This window comes from Armigeres subalbatus, chromosome 2 (assembly GCF_024139115.2).
Source record: "Armigeres subalbatus isolate Guangzhou_Male chromosome 2, GZ_Asu_2, whole genome shotgun sequence".
In the NCBI taxonomy this organism is placed as follows: Eukaryota; Metazoa; Arthropoda; class Insecta; order Diptera; family Culicidae; genus Armigeres; species Armigeres subalbatus.
This window is the reverse complement of record NC_085140.1, coordinates 106564704-106591043: the sequence shown is the minus strand read 5'-3', so window position 1 is coordinate 106591043 and position 26340 is coordinate 106564704. Positions and strand designations below refer to the sequence as shown.

General features: G+C 39.7%; 1 protein-coding gene across 2 annotated transcripts in view; it reads right to left on the bottom strand.

Moving 5' to 3' along the window:
* Positions 1–26340, bottom strand: part of LOC134210599 (neogenin) — a 565173-nt gene that overhangs the window by 263588 nt on the left and 275245 nt on the right. The window lies entirely within an intron of this gene.

Genomic DNA, 26340 nt, shown 5'->3' with positions numbered 1-26340 from the left:
CCTCCAGAAATTCTTCCGGATATTCCGGCAGGAATTCCTTGGGATATTTCTTCAAGAATTCCTTGAATATTTTTTCACGAATCTCTCCGAATATTTCTCCAGGAATTCCTCTAGATATTTCTCCTGATAATCCTCCACGAATTCCTCCAAATACTCCTCCAGATATTCCTTCGAATATTCCTCAAAGAAATCATCAGGATATTTCTCCAGGAAATTCTTTAGGTATTCCTCCCGGAATTTCTCCAATTATTCCTCCACAAATTCGTCCGGATTTTCCTCCAGGAATTCTTCCGGATTTTCCTTCATATATTCTTTCGGGTATTTCCCCAGGAATTCGTCCGGATATTCGGTCAGGAATTCCTACGGATATTTTTCCAGGAATTCCTCCAGGCTTTCGTCCAGGAACCCTACGGATATTCGCCCAAGAACTTATCCTGATATTTCTCCAGTAATTTATTCAAATATTGGAGGAATGTTTGAAGTGATTTCTGAAAAAAAAATCCGGAGGAATTCCTGAATAAATATCCGGAGGAATAGCTGAAGGAATGTCCGACTGAATTCCTGGAGGAATTTTTGTCTTTTTTGTCTTATTTGTCTTATTTGCCTTTTTTGTCCTTTTTGTCTTTTTTGTCTTTTTTGTCTTTTTTGTCTTTTTTGTCTTTTTTGTCTTTTTTGTCTTTTTTGTCTTTTTTGTCTTTTTTGTCCTTTTTGTCCTTTTTGTCTTATTTGTCTTATTTGTCTTTTTTGTCTTTTTTGTCTTTTTTGTCTTTTTTGTCTTTTTTGTCTTTTTTGTCTTTTTTGTCTTTTTTGTCTTTTTTGTCTTTTTTGTCTTATTTGTCTTATTTGTCTTATTTGTTTTATTTGTCTTATTTGTCTTATTTGTCTTATTTGTTTTATTTGACTTATTTGTCTTATTTGTCTTATTTGTCTTATTTGTCTTATTTGTCTTATTTGTTTTATTTGTCTTATTTGTCTTATTTGTATTATTTGTCTTATTTGTCTTATTTGTCTTATTTGTCCTATTTGTCGTATTTGTCGTATTTGTCTTATTTGTCTTATTTGTCTTATTTGTCTTATTTGTCTTATTTGTCTTATTTGTCTTATTTGTCTTATTTGTCTTATTTGTCTTATTTGTCTTTTTTATCTTATTTGTCTTATTTGTCTTATTTGTCTTATTTGTCTTATTTGTCTTATTTGTCTTATTTGTCTTATTTGTCTTATTTGTCTTATTTGTCTTATTTGTCTTATTTATCTTATTTGTCTTATTTGTCTTATTTGTCTTATTTGTCTTATTTGTCTTATTTGTCTTATTTGTCTTATTTGTCTTACTTGTCTTCTTTGTCTTCTTTGTCTTCTTTGTCTTATTTGTCTTATTTGTCTTATTTGTCTTATTTTTCTTATTTTTCTTATTTTTCTTATTTGTCTTATTTGTCTTATTTGTCTTATTTGTCTTATTTGTCTCATTTGGCTTATTTGTCTTATTTGTCTTATTTGTCTTATTTGTCTTATTTGTCTTATTTGTCTTATTTGTCTTATTTGTCTTACTTGTCTTCTTTGACTTCTTTGTCTTATTTGTCTTATTTGTCTTATTTTTCTTATTTTTCTTATTTTTCTTATTTGTCTTATTTGTCTTATTTGTCTTATTTGTCTTATTTGTCTTATTTTTCTTATTTTTCTTATTTGTCTTATTTGTCTTATTTGTCTTATTTGTCTTATTTGTCTTATTTGTCTTATTTGTCTTATTTGTCTTATTTGTCTTATTTGTCTTATTTGTCTTATTTGTCTTATTTGTCTTATTTGTCTTATTTGTCTTATTTGTCTTATTTGTCTTATTTGTCTTATTTGTCTTATTTGTCTTATTTGTCTTATTTGTCTTATTTGTCTTATTTGTCTTATTTGTCTTATTTGTCTTATTTGTCTTATTTGTCTTATTTGTCTTATTTGTCTTTTTGTCTTATTTGTCTTATTTGTCTTATTTGTCTTATTTGTCTTTTTTTGTTTTTTTTTTGTCTTTTTTTGTCTTCTTTGTCTTATTTGTCTTATTTGTCTTATTTGTCTTATTTGTCTTATTTGTCTTATTTGTCTTATTTGTCTTATTTGTCTTATTTGTCTTATTTGTCTTATTTGTCTTATTTGTCTTATTTGTCTTATTTGTCTTATTTGTCTTATTTGTCTTATTTGTCTTATTTGTTTTATTTGTCTTATTTGTCTTATTTGTCTTATTCGTCTTTTTTGTCTTATTTGTTTTTTTTTTGTATTTTACATCCTTCTTCTTCATCTTGCTTCAGCAAAACCACGATCATCACTCGAATCCTGCTTATTTGTAACCTTCGAATAAATCTTCTATGATATTTTCCATTGTTATTCCACAAAACGCACATGTTTTCTTATTCCTAAATCAGCTAGAGTTTGTTTATTTCGATCTCTTCATTACGTGATTAGGGGCCATCCAGAAACCACGTGGTCATATTTTTGAAGATTTTCAACCCCCCCTCCCCCCATGTGGTCTATCGTGGTCATTTGGCAGACCCCCCCCTTTGACCACGTGGTTTTTTTTTCAACTACAAAAATAAAAAAAAACCTTATGTAACTAAAACATATGGTTAATCCGATCAATTTTGAAGATGGACAATTTCAACTGATTCAAAATCAAACTAAAACCCAGCATGGAAATTATAAATTTTTATTATTTCGAAGATTTTTATGATGTTATCATGTTGTGTATGTGTATCAGGTATTAGAACTCGCATACCTTCGATGCAACAGGAGGATACACAAAAATGCGGACTCGCGAATATGTTATAAAAATTTCGAGAAAAATTTGTAATGGTTTAGAAATTTTCCAAAATATCCCTATTTTTTTTAATTTCTTTATTGGTGATTTTTTTAAATACATAATTGCAATTTTTGCTTTTACAAGTGCTAATTTATTATTGTTTTGTGGAAAATTTTCAACTGTTTATGGAAATTTTGCACTATTTGCAGTAATTCTATATTTTTTTAATACTCATACTCGATTTCTTTATTGGCAATTTCCAATTCTATTATGGAAAATTTCTATTTTTTCTCTAATAAATAATCTAGAGCTGGCTCATCTCTCAAAATTTCTAATTCTTCATTGAAATTTTATTTTGATATTGACTCGTGGAATCCAATGATGCCATACTAAACATATTTTCTCGGTCACTCTGATGTCTTTCGAATAATTTCCCAAGGAACTTCTATTCCATATCTCGAATATGCTTCAGTCAATGGTCCTTTCATAAGCGACTCATAGAAGAATGAATGTATTATAGATCAATTATCATTTTGGAGTTCGGATCATTCGATTTATCCAATTAACCAAATTATGAATGATGTATGATATAATATCCCATTAGGTCCATTGGGTTGATATGACAATTGTTATTTGTACAAGCTACTACAGACTTTTTAGTAAGCTTTTTAATGGAATGTCTTTACTTGTCATTAGACGAATTTGTACCTTTCCATTTAATTCCACCGCTTGATTGTACCTCGACAGATACGTATTTCGACCTCAACAGTGAGGTCGTCTTCAGTCTTTCGTACTTGACTCGACTTAGGTTATACAAAACTTTTAGGTTTCAAAAAACGTCCTGGAAGTCGTAATGTTTGAACTACTTAATCATTCAAGTCCGTGAACCCAGTGCTTCTAAGGCCCTACAAAAAAGGCATAGTCATTGTGCAGCTTGATGTTGACTCAAGATAATTTTGGGTACCTTGTCTCTCAGATCTCATGTTAATGGAAATTAGGATCATATGCTTATTTCATCGGATTGGGTACATACCGATGATGAGGACATTACAAATGTCATGATTGATCACCCGAGAAGTCGTGGGCTGAACTTGAGAGCAATCACTGGCTTAACGTTCAGGATGACCCATCTTATGTGAGTGTTCAGAATGATTCAAACATTTCAACTTCATTCGCATGCTCTTAGAATCGAAATCTTCCCAAAGTTTTTGGATAACTGAGTTTTCAGGGACAGTCAAATTTGAGCTCCCATATTTTTTCTGTAAAACCAATATCTAGATGAATTATTTTACTGAAGAAAATGGTGGTCTAGTTCTCCTCTGTGATTTTACACAGACAATCTAAAGCGCTGGACATACAAGACCCATTTGTCATTAGAGGATTGAGATTTGTTTTGGAATTCAATCGTTATTATAAAAGTATTTTTTAACTTAGATTGCATTAGGAATTTGAGTTTTGTTTCTGGAACACTGCAACATTTTTTCATATCGACGGACTCTTCTTAGTTCTAAGACCCTTTTATGAATTTAAAAAGCATTTTATTTAGAATTTCATGTTGATTTTTTAAATGCAAACTTCTCTATGTCATAACCTTTTTCATACGCACTACTAGAATTTTGTGCATTATTGATCGAAAAATTTAAAAATGCACCTAAATGTTCTAATTAGGTGCATTATTAAATTTTTCGATCAATTAGCCTTCAATATCATAAGAACTAGGCTTCTTGATCCTAAATAATTGCCTACATTTATTGCTTGGATGAATTTTAAATTCCAAGATCTTCCTGATTTTCAAGAATAATTATTCTGGAGTTGCAAGGGAAACCCTTCAGAATAGTTAGATGTTATATGATAGTTATTTCAACGACTTTTTTCGAAATTCTGTGGAAGAGTTCCTAATAATGGTTCGGTAGAAATTTTGAAGAACTAGAAGAATCCATATAAGGATCCTAAATGCATATTTACGATGAAAATTCCAATAAACATCAAATTCCGAAGAACTTCCGGTATAAATTAGAAAAAAAATCCAGCTTACTTTTTTTTACAGAATCTCTAAAGATTTTTTTCAAAATCCTGGGCAAATTTAATGAATCTTCAAAGGAAATTCTTCTAAATTTCCAATGGAAATTTTTTTCGTTTTTCAAAAAAAAATCTTAGAAATTTTCAGCAGTTTTTTTAATTTCCAAAAGAAATTATTTGGAGTACATATACCAAAATATTTCCGATGGAAATTCCTAAGATTTTCCAGTAGAAAATCGAAAAAAAATTGCATCTAAAACACCAATAATGAATTTCCCGAGGATATTTTGATGTTTTTACAAGAGGAAATAACGAAAAAATTGCACTTTTGTAGTACTTGTGAAGGTTGTACTTTAGAAGCAATTCCAATAGGAATTCCTTAGAAAATTAAATCAAAATTTTAAAGATTTTCTGATGTGAAAATTCCTTAAAATTTTTAAATCATTTCTTGTGCTTCTTTGCATGGTAAAGATTTAAAGCAATGTTTAGCTGAACCTACAAAGAAATCAAAATGACTTTCCGAAGAAAAATGAATTTCCCATGAAATTTTGGAAGAATTTATGGTGCAAATTAAAAAAACACGAACCTTGAGAATTCTAAAGATTTATTCTTTGAAAATCCAAAGTATTTTTTGAAGATAATCCATAGACTCTTCCGTGGAAATTCTAAATAATGCCTCGAATAAAAAAAATATTTGGAAAATTTAAAAAATGTGGTAGAATTCACAAAGAGCGTAAAAAATTTCTTTTCAAAATTCCAAATTTGAAAACAAAATCCAAAAACAAAAATCAACGGTAATATCAAAGTGTTTCATGTGGCATTGGCTATTTAATTTCTCATGAAAATTCAGAAGATTTTTCCTGAAAAATTTAGAAGTCTTCTTCTTCTTCTATGGCTCCATATTCCAACTAGAAGTTGGTCTGCTTTTCAACTTAGTTTATTCCTACGCCTTTGCTCGTAAGGCTAACTGGAGACTGAACATTTTGAAGTGCACTCCCTAAAATGTTCGAAAAACTTATTTTGGAAATGAAATAGAATTTCTGGTGAAGATTCGGAAGAACTTGTCGAAGAAATTCATTAGAATGTAAAAAAATATGAAAATATGAACATTTTTTTCCACCGAAAATTATATGTATTTCCCACGAGACTGTTTTGAATTTTCCAGACAGAATTCACATGGAATTTTTTCAGCATTTACACTGGAGATGTTTTGTTTTTTTTCATGACCAATTTGTAGCAAAATTTACAAGCAAAATTTTCCAGAGACAATTGTTCAAAAAACATTCTGAATGCTAGCACTTTATCAGGATTATATGAAGTAAGGTCAAAGTTTTCACATGAAATTTTTTTACTGGATTTTTCCTGAATATCCACAAGACATTCTTTTGAAGAAAAATATATTAAGCTCTTTTTTTTAGTGGAGATTCTTTTGAAGATTTTTCTTGAATTATTGTAAAAACATGAACAGTTTTTAAAATTGTAGCTGTAGTCCGCTGATGCAAAAGTGTCGGCGGCGTGATGCCAAAAACCATCTGCGGCGGAATTTTAAAAAAATATTTTTTCATTTTTCGTGTTAAAAAAAACCACGTGGTTCGAGAGCAACACCCCCCCTCCTCCCATGTGGCTTATCGTGGTCATTTTCCAAACCCCCCCTCCCCCCCTATATGACCACGTGGTTTCTGGACGGCCCCTTAGTCGGCGCTGCTGTTTTTCTCTCGCGGATCCGCTGCACGAGTGATAAATTTCTTCCCCATTGTTGCTAGTCCATTTTGTTCTCCGTTTACTGCAAATTCTCCAGCCATTGTAAACAGAGCAATAATGAAATAATTTTGGCGACACTGGCAGCTTCATTCTGGCGAGCCAAGTCGTGCCATTTTGTCTTTCAAAGTGAGCTACCACGTATGTATTTTTTTAACGGAAAACTCTTCCCACAGAACTTAAAGTGAGGATTAGAGTCCAGACCTTAAGTTGCATGATTTTGATGTCTGTGTTTGGGATGCACATACGGGATTTGTTGGTTTACCGGTTTTCAGCAGTGCTTGGAAAAAATCAATTTTCGCCAGTTTAGCGTCTTTAATCCATTGTTTTTAAAAGTCGGGCAAAATCTCAAACAGTTCGTCGAACGATCAACCAAAATCTTTAGTATGACCCCCCCCCCCTATCTTCCCGAAAGACGTAATCCTACAGTAAAAGTTAATCCAAGTTGAGACAGGAAGTAAACAAGATCTGGAATCTACTGATCGAAGCAAAATCATTGCATCGTCTGAACGTACTTTTTTATAACCGACCGACTATCATTTCACAAACCTTAGAACGCCACCCATAGTGTTCAGTAAATCATAAATTCCACCGCAGTGTAACCAACTGTTTCCATTTATCAAATTTTCACAATCCCACTTCGATTCAGCGAACGGGCTCGCTCGTTCAACAAATGCAAAATTCAGTCAACTACCAAACAAACGTGCTCGATGTTCTTACCGACAAGTGCTACCGCCACTAAAAAGCCCGTTTTCATTATCCACCCGTTCGAGCAAGTACGGAAGCCGGGGGCCAATGTTTACTCTCCAGCTCGATGGCTAATCGAGTAATGGAATTGCAATCCCAAACGTTAAACCGTGCCGTAGCCGCACTATCCCGAAAGCTCGCCGGCCACATTCTATTGCAAACTCTAATGGGAATTTGAATGCCCGAGTTCTAGAGTTGTGCGGCCATCACCGACCGATGACTGCAGCACGCGCGAGGTATTAATTTAAAACTATTAGCACAAGCGATTGTTGAACAATTTCGGACCTTTTGAACTTTGCAGGCCCACGCGCGTTTCAGACTGTGGCGAACCAGCTGGCGGGCTGTAAGTGAGGGTGTTTTGAATATTGAATCACAATGTTTCGGACGCGAGGCGAGCATTCAACATTTCAGATATCGGCGGAGGTGCATTAAAATGTCAGTAAAGGTTTGATAGTTCGTTGGTTGGATATTGGCATTTTGAAGGATTTCATTTGCGTACGTTTGGGTCTGGATAATCGCGGATTGAGATGGGGCGTATTCACCCCGAAGAATGATGAAACAAATCGTGGATGAAAGAGGTAATCGTGCGTTCGATCAATCGAACTAAATTCCCCTCTGGTGTTACCCAATCGAGCTTCGACCTCGTTGGGTTGCTTGGGGAGTGTATCTTCACCATGAAGCATGACCAGCAACATATCGGTCAATTCTATGAGGGTAATAAATTCTATTGACTGAAACCAACAGTCATAATTAATCAATCGCACGCCCCATCTATCTACAATCATAATAAATCACGAAAATTACCCCAAGGAAACGAATCTCCTACGGTCATCCTCGCCCAATAATCACCAGTTTCGTCATTCGACAACGCATGACTTTCAATTTCCGGGAGTTGAAGCACGTGTCCACACACGTGGGTGGGTTTAGGGTGGCTGCCCACTTCCACGATTCAGACAATGATGCCCCGTTTCCCATACTTTATCGAAACGTATTTCATAACAATGGATTCCCGGCTGTTCGAATCTCGCGTGCCATGAATTTATTCCATTTTTGGACACTCACGAGCTTATTAAACGCTCCCATACGTAGATTCCCCGGATTCCGATAGTTCACGATTTTTCGTCCCGTGGCCCCACTGGTACTGTTTTCTGGGTTCCATTTCTGGTAATGGTGGTGCGGTAATGATTGCCGTATGCGCGCGTCTCCCCGTGGCATTCTTAATGATGCTGAGTTCGTCCGAAGGTGAACCCTTCATCATAAGCACAAGTCAACATCATTACATTCCGCATCCGCGCGGCACTCGCTGAATATGCATACAATCATATTTGATTGGAGGGTGTATAAGGACTTGTGATCGAATCCGAAACGTATTCAAAACAGAAGGCAAGTGAGGACTCAACTCCTCGCCGCATCATCGCCAAAACGAGGCTGGAATGCCAGATTTGTTTGTTGTTTATCCAATTGTTATGCAATCGAGCGCTATTCAGTTTTGGAAATATGATGTACAGGAATGGAAAGAATAAGATTACGAACGATTGACGATATGCATATTTGTAGCAATCGTGAATGCTTTTCTAGATTTTTGTTATTATGTTCCTGTACGTTGAGTTTAAACCAAATTTACTCCTGATTTTGAAAGCTGGACTCAAATAGTAATACAATAATGATAGACGAAGTGATCCAGATATTAATATTGATGCTAGTATAAACATTGTCATTCAAACAAAGTAAACTAATTCAAGTAAGCTAACTATTTTTTTTTTCGGCACTCCAACCCGGGTGGTAAGACCTACCACTACCAGCATTTTCCTCAACCTTGTCCAGCACACCCTAATGGTCCCGCTTACGGACCCAAACGCCTCTTTGGCTCGACCAATTAAGACTCCCCTACCCATCACAGCGCTTTTGGCGACACCTTAATGGACTCATAAAGCGGGAAGACCTCATCGATCAGCGCAACACATCTAAGACGAATTCGGAATCTGGCAACACTCCCCCCTCCTTTCCAACTCCTACGCTTCCACTAGAGGTCATCAGTGGAACATCAATGGCTTTTGGAACAACTTGCCAAACCTAGAACTGTTGACGAACAACAGTTATCCCAGGACCATTGCTCTCCAAGAGGTCAACCGTGTTTCCCCCGCTTCTCTGGATCATTCCCTCGTAGGGAAATGCAAGTAAGGTAGATTCAAATATCCGGCTCTCTGTTGCGATAGGATCCTACGGGAGATCCCCTTTGATGTCCTCTAGATTTACGAAGATTTCCCAGTCGTAGGAGTCCGACTCCAAGGAAGCATTCCCATCATTGTAGTAAAAGTTTACCTCCCTTGCGAAGTAATCTCCGGCATCAAGCAAAAGGTGAGTTGTATCATTAGCGAGATCCTCTCTCCCTTTCTGCTTGTGGGAGACATGAACGCCCACCATCCGACGTGGGGTGGTAGAAGGTCTGATCCCCGTGGCGTTGCCTTACTCGAGACTTTCGAGGAGGCCGATCCAGGTCACTGCGAACTACCCGATCCAGGTCACTGCGAACGCCTCTCCCGCCTCTGTTACTAAGAGGCCTCGATGGCGTTATGATGCCATTGACTGGGAATCATTCGAGGGCAACATTCGACGAGTGTTAGAATGAAGCATCCCGCTAACGCTCTCCGACTTTTCCAAGGTCGTCCTTGACGCCGCTGGTTCTTCCATCCCTTAAACCAGTACTCGGCCTGGAAGTAGAGCTCTCCGTTGCTGGTCGCATGAAACGTGTCGAGCTGTCAAAGCCAGAAGGAAGTTATTCCGAGCGCTCAGGAGGCTTCCCCTGGAAACCAAAAATAAGGTAAGTGCATTGGAGAACTACAAGCAAAAATACTACGAATGTCTTACGATCATCCAAGACGCCAAAAGAAAGCAGTGGGAGGACTTAGCTGACTCTAACAATCCGGCTCAATCCGCCGCCCAGCTATGGAGGAAATTCAACACATTAAGTATCAAGCGTAGATCTCTCTCCATCCGCATCGATTCACAAGACTATACTATCTCTGTCCGCTCGGAGGTGGCCAATGCACTCGGGGAATATTTTGCGTCACTCGCATCAGTAAGTGACTACCCATCCGATTTGCAAATGCTCATAGCCACCAGGCCCTGACGCTCCAGAAATTTCAGGTACCGCCAGACCTTCTTCTGGTCCGTATGGAATTGGTTGCCGATGCTGAAAAACGTTGCCCCTACCGCAAAAATAGAATTCATCGATCTGATAAATAACCTAGACCAATAAAATCTTTCCCGACGAGTGACACCTCAGCCACGTTATTCAGATTCCAAAAAGAGTATTTCCTGCCGTGACACCGCTGATTACCGGCCTACCTACTTTGATACTTTGTGTATCAAAGGTCGTCGAGAAGGATGATTTGGCCACCGACAACACGCCTTTCCCCCGGAGTACGGGTCCAGTTCGTACTTTACCGGATTAGGAGACATACTCCAGAGTTCTTTCGACCAAGAGAAACACGCCGATCTAGTTTCTTAGGCGTTCAACCGCACTTGGACCCCACTGTTAAAATTTTATCTTTTGTTCACAACTTTCTCTCCCACCGGTCCTTATCAGCAACTCCACCTGCAGGACATACAAAGAGGAAACAGGAGTCATGCAGGGGTATGTTTTAGTGGTGACCCTGTTTCTGGTTGCAATGAACGGGGTCTTCAATGGCCTACCAAAGAACATCTACGTCTTTGTCTACGCGGAGACGACATCCTACTTGTGGTAGTCGGAGACACTCCGGCGTGAACGCGTATACGAACCCCAGCAGCGGTTAGGGGCCCTCCTTAGCCGTGCGGTAAGACGCGCGGCTACAAAGCATGACCATGCTGAGGGTGGCTGGGTTCGATTTCCGGTGCCGGTCTAGGCAATTTTCGCATTGGAAATTGTCTCGACTTCCCTGGGCATAAAAGTATCATCGTGCTAGCCTCATGATATACAAATGCAAAAATGGTAACCTGGCTTAGAAACTTCGCAGTTAATAACTGTGGAAGTGCTTAATGAACACTAAGCTGCGAGGCGGCTCTGTTCCAGTGTGGGGATGTAATGCCAATAATAAGAAGAAGCAGCGGTTAGTGCAGCTAATCGGTAGACCTCGGCGGTTGGCTTCGCCATGTCGGCCGGGAAAAGCGCAACGGGCGACATCGTCTCTCCGGCCCCAGTCTCAAAATTAATTGGCAACCAATCCCAAACCGGAAACTCGTCAAGTTTTCATCGACCGAGGACTGTCTTTCGTCCCTCATTTCCAAGCTTTATACGTGGTAAAACCTTATCAAGACCGCATAGGACAAATAACAGGGCAAGCGTTGATTGACAGCAAACTGCTTTACGGGCTGGAGCTGATTTGTGTAGCACGTCGGGAGCTTGTCAGAATACTCTCCCCAGTCTTCAACCAGTAACTCCGGACTTATTCCCTCTACACCTGCTGAGGCTGCCTGCGCTGGCGGTCAAAAAACCAAATGATGTTTTTTGCCAAAAACCGCAGCACACGCTTCCGTCACATCCGGAAACCACAGAATCCCTCTCCTTGTTCAAGGGAATCGGATCCTGCATACGATGGCCAGCGTTAGCCTTTTTTTCTAGACTCATCGAGTAAGTACATTTGTCAACAAACTTGTCAACAAACAGCCCAACGTTCAAAAAATGCTGCGCTACAACTTTGTAAAACATTTTATGTCAATATTTCGTAAAATAAAAAAAAATAAAATTTCACATTTTTATAAAATGGCCCACCCTAATAAGGGCCCAAGTAACTTTGTAAAACTTTTTTTTTTCTTAAAAGTATGCTTTAGGCCGAAAATGCATCTTTTCTCGTAAATTTTGCAATACGATGATAATGATAAAACTTATAGAAAGTGTTAAAGCTGTAGATTTTTCATTTCTCACGAATATCATCTTCTTTTGAGGGTTTTCAAAACGCGTGTTTTGCTATAAGAATATCGTCTGTATCTTCTTCCATTGTCGAGTTATATCAATTTATTTGAAAAAAAACATGATTTTAGTAAAATTGGTACAACTTGAGATAAAAAAATAACATATCTCCAATTTTTTGACATAATAAGGAATATGAATTTCTCTTTCAAATGCCGTGTAAACATATTTTTTTGGTTTGACCTATCCGGAGATATCAACTTATGAAAAAAATGTAATTTTGACAGAAAAACGATTATAACTTTTGATCGGAAAAAGATATTGAGCATATTCACCCATCAAAATTGTATTTTTTTGAGCTCTAAAAGTCACTTGAAGACGACTTCTTCGAGAAATCTAAAACAAATAAAGTAGATCAAAAATACTGTTTTTTGAGGTACACCCTAATCCAATTAAGTAAAATTGCTCTAAATCAGCCAACTTAAGAGCAACAGAATTTTTTTTTCGCAAAATTGATTGGAATTAGCTGCGCTACAACTTTGTAAAACATAACATGTCAATATTGCGAGAAATAAAAAAAATATTTTCTATTTTTTGGTATGGCCATAATGATGGCCTTACTATTCCGAGCAATTTTGTAGAACAGCACTTTTTCTAAAAAAAATAGTTTTGGCGTAAAATGCATCTTTCCGCGTAAATCTGTATCCTGGACCATAGTGCACTGACTGTTCCCTTTCGAGACAAGGAGTCGGCTTAGGCGATACTGGGAACAACGTAAGGATGTCGGATAGCCTTCCTGTAAAATGCAGCGGCTTCTAAGTGGAAACACTCCCTCCCAAAAACCTGTCCTAGTTCTGACTGATTCGGTCAGTGCCATCGCTGCGCAAAGCGACCATCCGAAACACCCATGGAAGCCATTCTCACTTGTGAACCACAGTCGACAACCTTCGCCTGGATTCCGGGGCGCTGTGGGGTGCAGAGAACTTTACTGTGGACACTCTTGCTGGAGTCGGGCACCAAGACCGGCGTTTCACGACATCGGTTTCCCATGCTGACGTTAACGCCTGGATCAAAAAGATCGGCAGCCAGAATTGGGATAGTTCCAATGGGCAGCTTCCAGGACTACTCAGCTATGGATGGTCAAAGGATCCACGGCATCCTGGAACGACATGCCCAGTCTCAAGGACCAGCAAGTCATCTTCCGCCTTCGTACAGGACACACCAGATTGTCACATAATTTCGGTGCAAAGCCCTTCCGGATCGTTTGTAAAATCTGCGAAGTAGAAAACTCAGTAGAGCATGCGATTTGCCGTTGTCCAAAGTTTGACATTCCTCGATCCAGCTACGAGATATCGACTGTGTCCCACCCAAGGAGGTAGTCGGGTCTCCATGAGGAGTTAAGTCCCTCTTTCCAATGACAAGGCTACACGGGCAGCCAAACCCTGGTGGTAAGTCCTCTGCTCCTAAACCATCTCATCAACGAGGTCAGCTGGAGAGGTTTTCTGCAACAACTTTGCTAACATCGTTTCCTCATATTGACACAATCCGATCAGCTCATGTGTAGCAGGAACACGAAAACTGCCGCTCTCAGAGTGAGCCATGCTTTCTGCGATATTCCTTCTTTTGCTTGTCTGCGATCTGAATATCATCTTCGCCTAACTGATATTTTTTTTGCGTGGTGGGACGTCCGTTTTCAATAGATTTTTCTCTGCATTTATGGAACGCCCGTATTCAATAGGTTCTTCCCTGCGTTTGTAGGAGGCTCACAAGTAACCAATAAGCACAATAAGCACTCGAATTCGCCAAATCGCCATATAAAGCCAATATACGGCACAATTCTACATGGTAGAATGCTCACATTCAAGAGACTCACCCTCCACATTGTTGTGACGATCACAAGAAGAATGGTATTATTGTGGATCGTAATTACCACAATTCTGTGTAGCAGAACGCCTACATTCAATAGAATCTACTTCTGCGTCGGTTAGAGGTCCGCATTTAGGAGATTCTTCTTCTGCGTTGGTGAGACGCTCGCAAAAAAATGTGTTATTTGGGGATCGTAGTTATCGAAATCCAACATGTTGGGACTAGAGTGGTCGCTTTTGGCCCTTTTTTGACAAATACCGGTATTCGGTATTTGGCGGAGTCAATACCGGTAATACCGGTAAAATAACGGTATTTGCGAAAATTTCAGAAATTATTAGAAAAAACTTTTTATTTGAACTTTTGGGGGAAGAACACTTAAACTGCTATAGTCATTGCTTGTTGAGCTGGGCAAAGAGGACTTTAAGTAGATATAACATACTGATCCTCATTTGATTCTGTTGGCAATGTTGCCAACTACTGAAAATGTCCTCTCTTGCTCAACCGAAGTTGGACGAATGGTTCCAAGACCGTAGAAAATCGGTGTCAAATACTTCCCCTAATGACTTCAGATTCATAGTAGAATAATTGCTTGTGAAATTCATCCAAGGATCCTGACACCAATGTATTTGCCACCGGCCACGAATAGCGTTTTTGCTCTTGTTCAGTCTCTTCACGAGTTGTTCTATAACCGATAAATCCGAAAAATTATCCATAGAGGCATCGTCTTCGTCGCTAGGTATAGTCGTTGTCTCAGTTTCAACAATCGCATCAGGAATGATTAGATGCTTTAAAATCTCGTCCGCTTGCTTAACCAAAGTAGCCAAAGTTGATGTCTTGAAGAAAATGCCAAATTCGAAGATGTTATTGGCAAGTTGACAAATAGCTAAGAAAATGAAACGATGATAATCGACTTTTGCTTTAGCGTGAATATCGTTAATGATGCTTACTTGTGCAAAGGTTAATTCATGCGCGCATTCAATTATTGCACGGTAAGTCTGTACTACCTGTAATAGAGTATTTGTCCCATCTTTGCTGGATTTCCTATTTGTATGAGACAGATATGCGATTACAGGCAGTTTAGCTGATATTCATAGGAGAAAACGATTCGAGATTTTTTATACTGACAGCAAAATTTGAAATACAGAAAATATCGTCTCTAATAACGGTATTTTCGGTACCCAAAATTAGCAGATAATACCGGTATTGCCGGTTTCGGTACTACCGGTTAGTCCACCCTAGTTGGGCATTCTAGAATTTTTTTTTCTGCGTTGGTTAGACGCAAACAAGAATAATGGTGGTTTTATGGATTCTAATGATCACAATTCTGCGTGATGGGACACCCGCAAGAAAAATGGTTTTATTGTGGATCGTTTTTATTCCAATTCTCCGTGGTGGGACGTCCTCATTCAATAGATTCTTCATCTGCGTTGGTGGACAACCACCAGAAGAATGGTGTTATTATTGATCTGAATCAGCGGTTCTCAACCTGGGGTACATGTACCCCTGGGGGTACCTTTGCCGGGCCCAGGGGGTACCTCGGCCAGAAATGCATAATGGCGGATGTATTACAATTTTATTCAAAACTTATTGATAAAGTTTTGATATATGTACATATGTCCTCCACAACCAGCACAGTAGATGAAGGGCTGTGGCTGTGGGACAAAAAATCAATGAACAAATTTTAAAAATCTTTTATGCCACCAACCTGATTGAAACAAAATGTTAAATGATATGTTAAGAATATGCTTCTGAACTAAAATTTAGAGTCTACACGTTCGGAACCCTCCATATGAGAGACATGAAAGCTTTTTTTCCGAAGCCTCCTTCTACGCTTCTCGAAAGCCATCTTCCAAGCAGCTCGTAGGACTCCTTTCAAAGGTTTGAAAGCCTCCTTTCAAGAGCGCCGGAGGCCTCCTATCCAGAGGCCCGAAAGCCTCCTTTCAAAAGGCTTGGAAGCCTCCTTTCAAGAGTATCGAAAGCCTCTTTTCAAGAGACTCGGAAGCCTCCTTTCAAAAGGCTCGGAAGTCTCCTTTCAAGAGGCTCGGAAGCCTCCTTTTGAAAGCTTCGGAGGCCTAAATTCAATAAGCCTGAAAGTCTCCTTTCAAGAGGCTCGAAGGCGTCCTTCCAAGATGCCCAGAAGCCTCTTTTTAAGTGGCCCGGAAGCCTCCTTTCAATAGGCCCGGAAGCCTCCTTTCAAGAGGCCCGGAAGCCTCCTTTCAAGAAGCCTGGAAGCCTCCTTTCAAAAGGCCTGGAAACCTTGAAATTCTTTTGGGCTTGAAATCCCTCTTTCTAAAGGCTTGGAAACCTCCTTTCAAGAGTCTCAAAGGCGTTCTTTCAAGACGCTCAGAAGCCTCCTTTTAAGTGGCCCGGAAGCCTCCTTTCAAGAGGCTCGGAAGCCTCCTTTCAAGAGGCTCGGAAGCCTCCTTTCAAGAGGCTCGGAAGCCTCCTTTCAAGAGGCTCGGAAGCCTCCTTTCAAGAGGCTCGGAAGCCTCCTTTCAAGAGGCTCGGAAGCCTCCTTTCAAGAGGCTCGGAAGCCTCCTTTCAAGAGGCTCGGAAGCCTCCTTTCTAGAGGCTCGGAAGTCTCCTTTCAAGAGGCTCGGAAGCCTCATTTCTATAGGCTTGAAGCCTTCTTTCAAGAGGCCCGGAAGCCTCCTTTCAAGAGGACCGGAAGCCTCCTTTCAAGAGGATGGAAGCCTCCTTTCAAGAGGCTCGGAAGCCCCCTTTCAAGAGGCTCGGAAGCCTCCTTTCAAGAGGCTCGGAAGCCTCCTTTCAAGAGGCTCGGAAGCCTCCTTTCAAGAGGCTCGAAAGCCTTCTTTCAAGAGTCTCGGAAGCTTCCTTTCAAGAGGCTCGGAAGCCTCCTTTCACGAGGCTCGGAAGCCTCCTTTCACGAGGCTCGGAAGCCGCCTTTCAAGAGGCTCAGAGCCTCCTTTCAAGAGGCTCAGAAGCCTCCTTTCAAGAGGCTCAAAGCCTCCTTTCAAGAGGCTCAGCCTTCTTTCAAGAGTCTCAGAGCCTCCTTTCAAGAGGCTCAGAAGCCTCCTTTCACGAGGCTCAGGAAGCCTCCTTTCAAGAGGCTCAGGCCTCCTTTCAAGAGGCTCAGAAGCCTCCTTTCAAGAGGCTCAGAAGCCTCCTTTCAAGAGGCTCAGAAGCCTCCCTTCAAAAGCCTCGAGAGGCTCCTTTCAAAAGGCTTGGAAGCCTCCTTTCAAGAAGTACAGAGCCTCCTTTCAAGAGGTTCAGAAGCCTTCTTTCAAAAGGCTCGGAAGCCTCCTTTCAAAAGGCTCGGCAAACCCTCTTTAAAGAGGCCTGGAAGCCTCCTTTCAAGAGGCCCGGACCCCTCTTTTCTAGAGGCCTGGAAGCCTTTTTTCAAGAGGCCCGGATGCCTCCTTTCAAAAGGTCCGGAAGCCTCCTTCCAAGGTGCTTGGAATCCCTCCTGCAAGAAACTTTGAAGACTCCTTTCAAGAGGCTCGAAGGCGAGGCAAGATGCTTAGAAGCCTCCTTTTAAGTAGCCCGGAAGCCTCCTTTCAAGAGGCTTGGAAACTTCCTTTCAATAGGCTCGGAAGCCTCCTTTCAATAGGCTCGGAAACCTGCTTTTAAGAGACTCGAAAGCCTCCTATCAAGAGGCTTAAAAGCTTCCTTTCAAGAGGCCCAAATGCCTGCTTTAAAGAAGCCCGGGAGCCTCCTTTAAAGGGGCTTGGAGTCCCACTTTCTAGAGGCTTGGAAGCCTTCTCAGAAACTCAGAGGCGTCCTTTTAAGATGCCCAGAAGCCTCGTTTTAAGTGGCATAAAAGCCGCCTTTCTAGAGGCTCGGAAGCTTCTCTTAAACAACTCGGAATAATGAAAATTTCAGCCAACTTTATGGAGAGCCATAAATCTCGTTACTTTTGAGTTCCATTTTTCATATATTTTATGCGTTACACTTATTAACGTCTACAGCAAAAATAGGGGTACCTCAATTAATGCAAAAGTGAGAAGGGGTACCTCTCAACAAAAAGGTTGAGAACCGCTGATCTGAATGATCACAATTCTTCATGATGGGAGGCCCGCATTCAAGAGATCCTTCATCGCCTAGGGTGAGATGCCCGCAAGAAGAATGGTGTTATTGTGGATCGTAATGATCACAATTCTGCATGGTGGGACGTTCGCATTGAAGAGTTTCCTTCCTCCGTTGGTGGGACGCCCGTGAGAAGAATTGTGTTATTGTGGATCATAATGATCACTATTCTGCGTAATAAAACACCCGCATTTCAGAGATTCTTCCCTGCTTTGGTGGAATGCTCGCAAGAAGAATGGTGCTATTGTTGATCTATAGAGGTATTTCAATCTTGTGTTGCCTGGCCAAGGTTTTTCGAAGATCTGGTTCACAACTTTTGTAAATTGCTTATCTTCCACTGATATCGGGTGTTCAGCACGGTTTTGTTAAAAAAGCGATCGACAACAACCAAACTAATGATCTTTGTGAATAACCTTTCTTCGGAAATTGAAAGTGGCTGCCAACTATGGCATCTACATATTTCGAATTCTCAAAATCGTTCGACAAGGTTCCCCATGATTTCGCAATAGCCATATTCTGATACCTTGGCTTTCCCGAATAGCTAACTGGATGGCTGTAGTCTTATCTGAGTGGAAGATAGGCGTTTGTCAACATAAATGGAGTACGTTCTCGTACTATTTGTATTACATCGGGCGTCCCGCATCGAAAGTGAAATGTAACTGAACATTACCAAATGTAGGAATATTTCGTTTTCGCACCGTCAATTTCAAAGTAAGTTTGAATATTGCATCAACTCGGTTGTCCTAAAACAAGTTCAAACTATCCGTGACTTAGATGTAATTATGGACAACAAACTTTGATTCAACGAACACGTACAGTGACCTGCATAATAAAAAGCCCGCTTGCCATTTGTGTGTGAACTAATATTGATTCATAGGGTAAAAAATTATCGCTGTAATGCCAAAACGATTTTTTTTGGCAAAACATTGATTTTATAATATCTTGAAAACTACAACTCTTAGTGTACAGGTATATTCCGCAAACTTTTTTGTATTGGCGGAATACGCATTTTTGCTGAATAAGTCATTAGTTTACAACCTATAGAAATCAAGATATTTAAAAATTTGCCAAAATATTCATTTTGATATTACCGCAATAATTTTTTACCCTATGAATCAATATGGTCGAAACTCAGGTGTAGTAAAATTCAAGTTATATCTGAGCTCTAGTGAAATTTTCAGCAAAATTGGTTCACACGTAATCGAGATCTAGATCTCCAAAGTTGACCATTTTGTATGAAAAACGGCGAGTAGGCTTTTTATTATGCCGGTCACTGTAAGTACGACAATAGCAAAAGCATTCGCGGCTCTGTCATTTATTCGTTGCAACACTAATGATTTCACAAACGTTCACGCTCTTTAAGCTTTATACTGCTCGATCGTTCACAGCCTAATACGCAGTGGTGGGATGCCCGCCAAAAAAATCACACAACTCAAATCATTCGCATTAAGAGAGAGTTCAACGCAGCTTCGTACGATACGCACTTCAACAACTATGGACCAACGCAACAATGCAACGACCGATCTTATCTCCCAGACTATTGCAACCGTTGCAGATTAATAGATTTGGGGACATTAGATTTAAGACGAAAAAAACTTTTATATTTGACCTTTTTATGAGCAATATAGACAGCCCTTCACTTTTAAGAAACGGTAATTTTTATGCACCTTCTTGTCAGGTCCGTGTGAGAGACCTTTTTCTTATTATGAAGCATGGAACTGCCTACGGTGACAATTGTGTTCGACTTTTCAATAATGTTAGTGATGTTTTTAATTTTAGTGTGTCAAAGTCCGTGTTTAAAAGTAGAATAAGAAACTTAGTATAGATAATCAGTCTGTGGAATTTATAAATTTGAGACGAAGAGAAAAATAATAAAAACAAAAATTATCACAATTCTGCGTGGTGGGACGCCCGAATTCGAAATATTCTTCATGGCCCAGGGTGAGACGCCCGCAAGAAGAAGGGTGTTTTTCTGGATCATAATTATCGCAATTCTGCGTGGTGGGACGCCCGCAATCAATAGATTCTTATTTTGCGACGATGAGACGCCCGTAAGAAAAATGGTGTTGTTCTGGGTCGTAACGATCACAATTCTGCGTGGTGGGACGCTCGCATTTAATATATTCTTCTTCTACGTCGGTGAGACTCCAGCAAGAAGAATGGAGTTATTGTAGATCGTAATGATCATATTTCTGCGTAGTGGGACGCCCGCAAAAAGAATGGTGCTATTGTGAATCGTAATGAACGCAATTCTGCGTGATGAAACTTCTGCATTCAAGAGATTCTTCTTCAAATCAATAAGACATTACCTAAGTGTCCGATATTTAACGTGGACAGGCTTTAATGTTAGTGATGTTTTTTATTCAAGTGTGTCAAAGTCCCTGTTGATAGGCAGAATAAGAAACTTAGTATGGATAACCAGTCTGTGGAATTTATGAATTTGAGACGAAGAGAAGAATAAAAAATTGAATGATCACAATTATGCGTGGTGGAACGCCTGAACTCAAGAGATTCTTCATCGCTCAAGGTGAGACGCCCGCAGAAAGAATAGTGTTATTGTGGGTCATAATTATTACAATTATGCGTGGTGGGACGTCCGCATTCAATAGATGTCTGTTAGGCGCCAGCAAGAAAAATGATGTTGTTGTAGATTGTAATGTTCTTATTTTTGCGTGGAAGGACGCCCGCAAAAAGAATGGTGTAATTGTAAGTCGTATTGATCACAATTCTGCGTAGTGGAAGATTCAAGACATTTGTTTCGTAAGCGTCGGTGGGACGACCGCCAAAAGAATGGTGTTATTCTGATTCGTAATGATCGCAATTCTGCGTGATGGAACGCCCACATTTAATATCTTCTTCTTCTTTGTCGGTGGGACGCCCGCAAGAAAAAATCTGTTATAGTGGATTAGGTTAATAGCAATTCTGTGTGGTGGGATGGCCCCGTCCATATGATTTTTTCCTCTGTAATGTTGCGACGTCCACAAGAGGAATTGTGTTATAGGGGATCACAATTTTGCATGGTGAGACGCCCACATTCAAAAGTTTATACCTCTGCGTTGCACTATGGGGAATCAGGTGGCCGAAAATAAAAAAAAATCGACTTTCTCTGATTCGTAATTCAAGTTGACCTACTAAATGCTAATGCTTTGGAGCATTAAACCCCAGCATATCAGCACTCTAAGCCATATGGTTATCAAGATATAGGCATTAGAGCCATACACTTTTTAGTTCTTGAAAAATCAATGCATTATTCAACTGTCAATATCTTCGGCTACAGTAGCTCTTTTCCAACTCTTTAAAAAGTTTCTGAAAGCTTGTTTCATGGACTTGCGAAGAACGGGTTAGTTATGGGAAAATAGGTAGTGAAACATCCGAAAATGACCCGAAGAAAAAAAAATTATGTATTCCAGGGAGTTTGGAGACCTTAGAAGTAATAACGACCTGCAAAACAAGTATTTCACATCTTTTAGACAATAATCTACGATATAAGTGCGAAATATTGCAGAAATGAAATGAAAATATTTTCGGCCACCTACTTGTATGGAGCCGCCCCATAGTGCGTTGGTGGGATGCCCGTAAGAAGCGTACATCAAACAATTTTTAGACTGTCCTGTTATACTTTGTCCAAACAAACTTTTTTTTATTCATGTCGCTTGTGCATCTCATGTATCACTTTTTACAGTAATAAACTAACGATAAAAACGATTTAAAAAGTTAAAAAAATTACAATGCTACAAAAAAAGGCGAACAAGTGATAAAGAACGGCACAAGTTAGCATGAAAGGGGAAAAGATAAAAGGCAACAGGAATAAATGAGGATTTCTTAGTCCAATGTCATCCTCACCATTATGCTACGTACACACCAGTCAAGCAGTTTGACGAACATTGACTCCGCCCCCAAGAAAACGCTTCGGTTGCTGCTTTGTTTGAACGTGTGTGAAGTTGTTCGAACAACCATTTGACAGTTGGCGGCTCGGTTGGAAAAAATTAAAACAGTTTGATTTTGGTTTGAGTTGTCGGGGGTGGAGTCAAGGTTCGCCGAACATGTTTGAGCATTTGTAGTGAAGTTGCACAAACCCCCATATATTTTTGATGGTTGGTGCTCGAGTTGGTGCTTCGGTCGTTCGTGTGTGATATTGTTGGTCGAATAAATTGATTGTTCGTGTCGCTGTTGGTAAAACTTGGTGGATGTTTGAATAAACGAGAGGTGGAGTCAATGTTAGTCAAACTGCTTGACCGTGTGTACGTTCCATTAGTTTTGGATTCACCCATTTTTATACTCAATTCTTTGAGCTGAGTTGATGTCCTTTCTTCAGCCAAGCCGATTGGAGTCCGATTAACGAACCTTCTTGTGCCTACAAACGTAAATTTTCTTGAGAAGCCGCACAACTTGAGAACGTAGTTCCATGAAGACAAAAAGAAAAGCATTTGGAAAACAAACAGATTTAAACATTCCCGTTATTTGGGTCATGTCACCCCAACCCCATCCGACCAGAACGACTCGATATCACATTTCTTCATAAGGCTCGTTCATGTGTGGACTCAGCACTTTGTTATCATTACAATGTTCCGTGGCCTCTTTTTCCATGGCTCAATTAGACACTCCTTCCAATTGGTCATATCTCCCTCCCCAAAAAATGTCTCGGACATTTGATACTTCATGCATTATTGGGGCCAGTCCCTTCCTTTCCAAGCGTTGATCTGTGATTTTTCTTGAACTCATGACAGCGCAGCGCTTTTTTTTTTGTTGTAGCGCTCACACAGCCGAAAGGAACGAACTCATCTCCAAATTGGTATCAAATTCATTTGGAAACATCTGCCAACAGCCGGCAGCCAAATGAGCATCCATCCACACTGGCACATCGCTACGAGTCCGGCAAACGCACGCGAGATGCTGCTTCATCGCGCGATTATGTTTTTATGGGCTATGCTGATGCTGCGAGCAGGGTGAGCGCATAAAGGCTATTCTTCTGCGTGCGTGTGGGGCGAGTTGATTCGGGTTTCGGGAAATCGATACGCCATTCTTCCATCAAACGGGACTGGCGATGAAAGACGGTCGACAATAATCAACTGCTAAGAAAAGCATCCAAATGAGGGGAGGGAGAGAGCAGAAAGACGAATTTTTGGTGCTTCCCGTCGTGGCACGGGGTGAAGAGCTGTAAATAATATCAGCCCGTCAGATGGTTAGGGATCTACCCACAACCGATTGAATAAGTATCGGTTGCAGATGTGATACGGTTTCTCGCCTTTGCAGTCTTGTTGGAATAAAGGCTGAATCTGGGAAGTTCAAAGATGTTTCTTATTTCACGAGTAAAATTCCGAGGATTTTTTTTAATATTCCAACCAAAGTTCGAGCTAAACATGCGGCATATTTATCAAATCGCCATTGATCACTCATTTCTCTTTTAGTTGTCCCGAATAACACAATTTCGGAGTATTCAAATGGCTCTTTGAAGTTACAATTTTCTTCGTGGATGATCCCGTTCGAAACATCATTTTTACTGCAACCATCTGGTCCACTTTAGCTCGTGCATTGCTGATACACGACCAGTTTGCATATTGGGGCAAACCAGCACAAAAGACGACAATAACAAAACCATTTCACCCACGGCACGACCCAAACCGGGACTTGAGCGAGCGAATATATTTATGCATCACTAAACCAGTAACCACATCATCAAGATCTCCCACGAAGAAGTGAAACCCGATATTGGGGATGCAATTCGTGGTTCGCCACCACCGCACCATCATCAACGACGACGTGCGGTGTTTGTTGGTGGATCGATCCTTGCCCGCAAAAAAAACTCCCAAATGTGTGAAACTGACTGCAACATTGATGTTCGTACGGCAACTTGAACCCATGGGACTGGGAGTGTTAGAAAGAGGGCAGTCAAGCGTGAATAAGTCACGCCAAAACGACAACAACGGCGAATTCGGTAGCTGAATCGAGACCGATGGTTGTTGCAAAATCATAGACGGTTCGGTTGCACATTCATCACCGACCGACCGGGAACTGGGTTGCAATTCTGTTCCTTTCATGGGTTGATGATTTCGTGGCGCGGAGTGCATAAGTCATCCACTTAACTTCCTGCGGTTGCCTCGACTGTTGGACGTAGTTACGGGCTTTGGGTGTATGTAGAATGGATCCAATTCGGTGGAACAATGCGCACGACTTGGATGATAGCTCGGCACTTATGCAGCTAGAGTTTAGCAACCGTATGTATGAATGTCTCTCGCAATAATAATGGGTCGAAACATGAATCGAGAATGCACACATTCAGGGTGTTTAATATGTGAATCGGATGAGAATCGGATAACAGTAATGAAATAATAACAGATATGAACCCAGAATGGAGCACACATGGCGCGAGGCATGAAGCAATGGCTCATGCTCAGTGGGTCGTGCCGAACGGTTCGATTGTGCTTTGTGCCTATTTCTGAATGCTATTGAAAGGTGGTGAGGTATTGAATATGTGGAATTCTACATGCGGAGCCGAAGGTTCCAGTGCACTGACTATTGTATGGAATCCTGCCCCTATTGGGGGCCTAGAATAGACAGAACGTACTTTGCTAGCTTTCGAAGAATAACGGCTTTTGAAAGGGTGTCTGGTTTCTACTGTATCTTTATGAGTTATTACTTTCGGAATGAATGGAATCAAATTTACGAGCTCTTAATTAGAATACATTGGGTATTGTTTATCGTGTTGGTAATTTGAATTATGAACGGACATAACTTTTTATGAGTTTTATCTTGGCGATAAAATAAACTAGGTATGAAAATAAGAGTCATCTACATTGAAGAAATTTTAAAACAGCACATTCAAAATCGTGTTACATTTAAAGCGCGTTTTAAATTTAAGGCGTCCTCAGATGCTGAATAAATTCGAACGAAATGTTGAAATAAATAAGATCAATCAAACGAATATTCGAAGACCAAGATAAAAAGATGAAATTCCATGAACGTACGTGCGCTATCCTATGTGACAAATTAACGTTAAAGGTTTTCTTTAGATTCGTGGGGTTGAATCAGAATCCTTTTCCAATGTAAGATTTTTTCAAGTAAAATATTTTTTTGATTGTATTGAGCGTAAAAAAATGATGTCTTCCGCAAAGATCGTTTTCAGAATAGGTTTCCGGTCTGCACCTCCTTTTCTGCATACGAAGGCTAAAGTGTTTATTATGTTATGGAACGTTTTATCACATTACCGCCCTATGTTGGGGTGTAGTCTCGGAAAATTATCTCATTACAAGTTTTATTAAAAGTCAGGCGTCTCAAAACATTGAGTTGTCCCACTTTTAGCGATAATTCAGTAAACATTTCGTTATGAAAAAATATTACGCTAATACAAAAATGAAAATTCGACGTCGTTATATATTAATTTAAATGTTGTTTGAATTTATATTTTATGTTTCGTTAATCGTGATTGTTCGACAATTCCTCGAAGCCTTGGGCTGAAAGTCTCTCTAACAAAGATATAAAAAAAAATGCTCGAAAACCAAGCAACTCTTGTTTTAAAGTGTTACCACAGACAAAGAGACAAAACACTCATTGTACAGTGATAAGGCCTGTATCGAAAATAAGTTATCCACATTATTTTGTTCGAATAAAAAAGCCTTTTTTTCCTAGTCACAAATCGGCATAAAATGGCCGAATTCCGAATTCCGGACACATGAATTTGATTGTCTTCTTTTTTCCAAAAGGTTAGCGACCATGTAGTATGCCTCAAGCTTGTTGACCATGAATTTTTACCTTTGCGGAGTGGATAGCGAAACGCATGGTCAAATTATCCATCTCAATGCCCTTCTTACGGAGTCATGTGTCCAAAACTCGAATCTCAATATCACTTTCAATTTGCGATACATCGGAAACAACAAATTTTCAACAAACAAAAAAAAAATCTGATTTGAAACTTAACACAACTTAACACATATATCGAATTCCGGATAAAACAAACCAATATCTTCATGAGCTTTTGGATAGTAACACTTTGAAAGTGGATTTTCGATACAGTCCTTATTTACTGGCCAATTCAAATATTAATTAGTTGGCCAATCGACCACTCATGGTGTGCCAATTTCTTTATTATGAGCTTTATTATGATTAATATGTAAAACAAGCTGACTAACTGACAAACTGACGTTTGCTCTGCGATTCGATTCGAAGTGGCTATTCATTCTTTCCTCATGCCAAATTTGGTTCCCTTTTGTTTGATTAGTCCTACAAACAAGTTCTATAA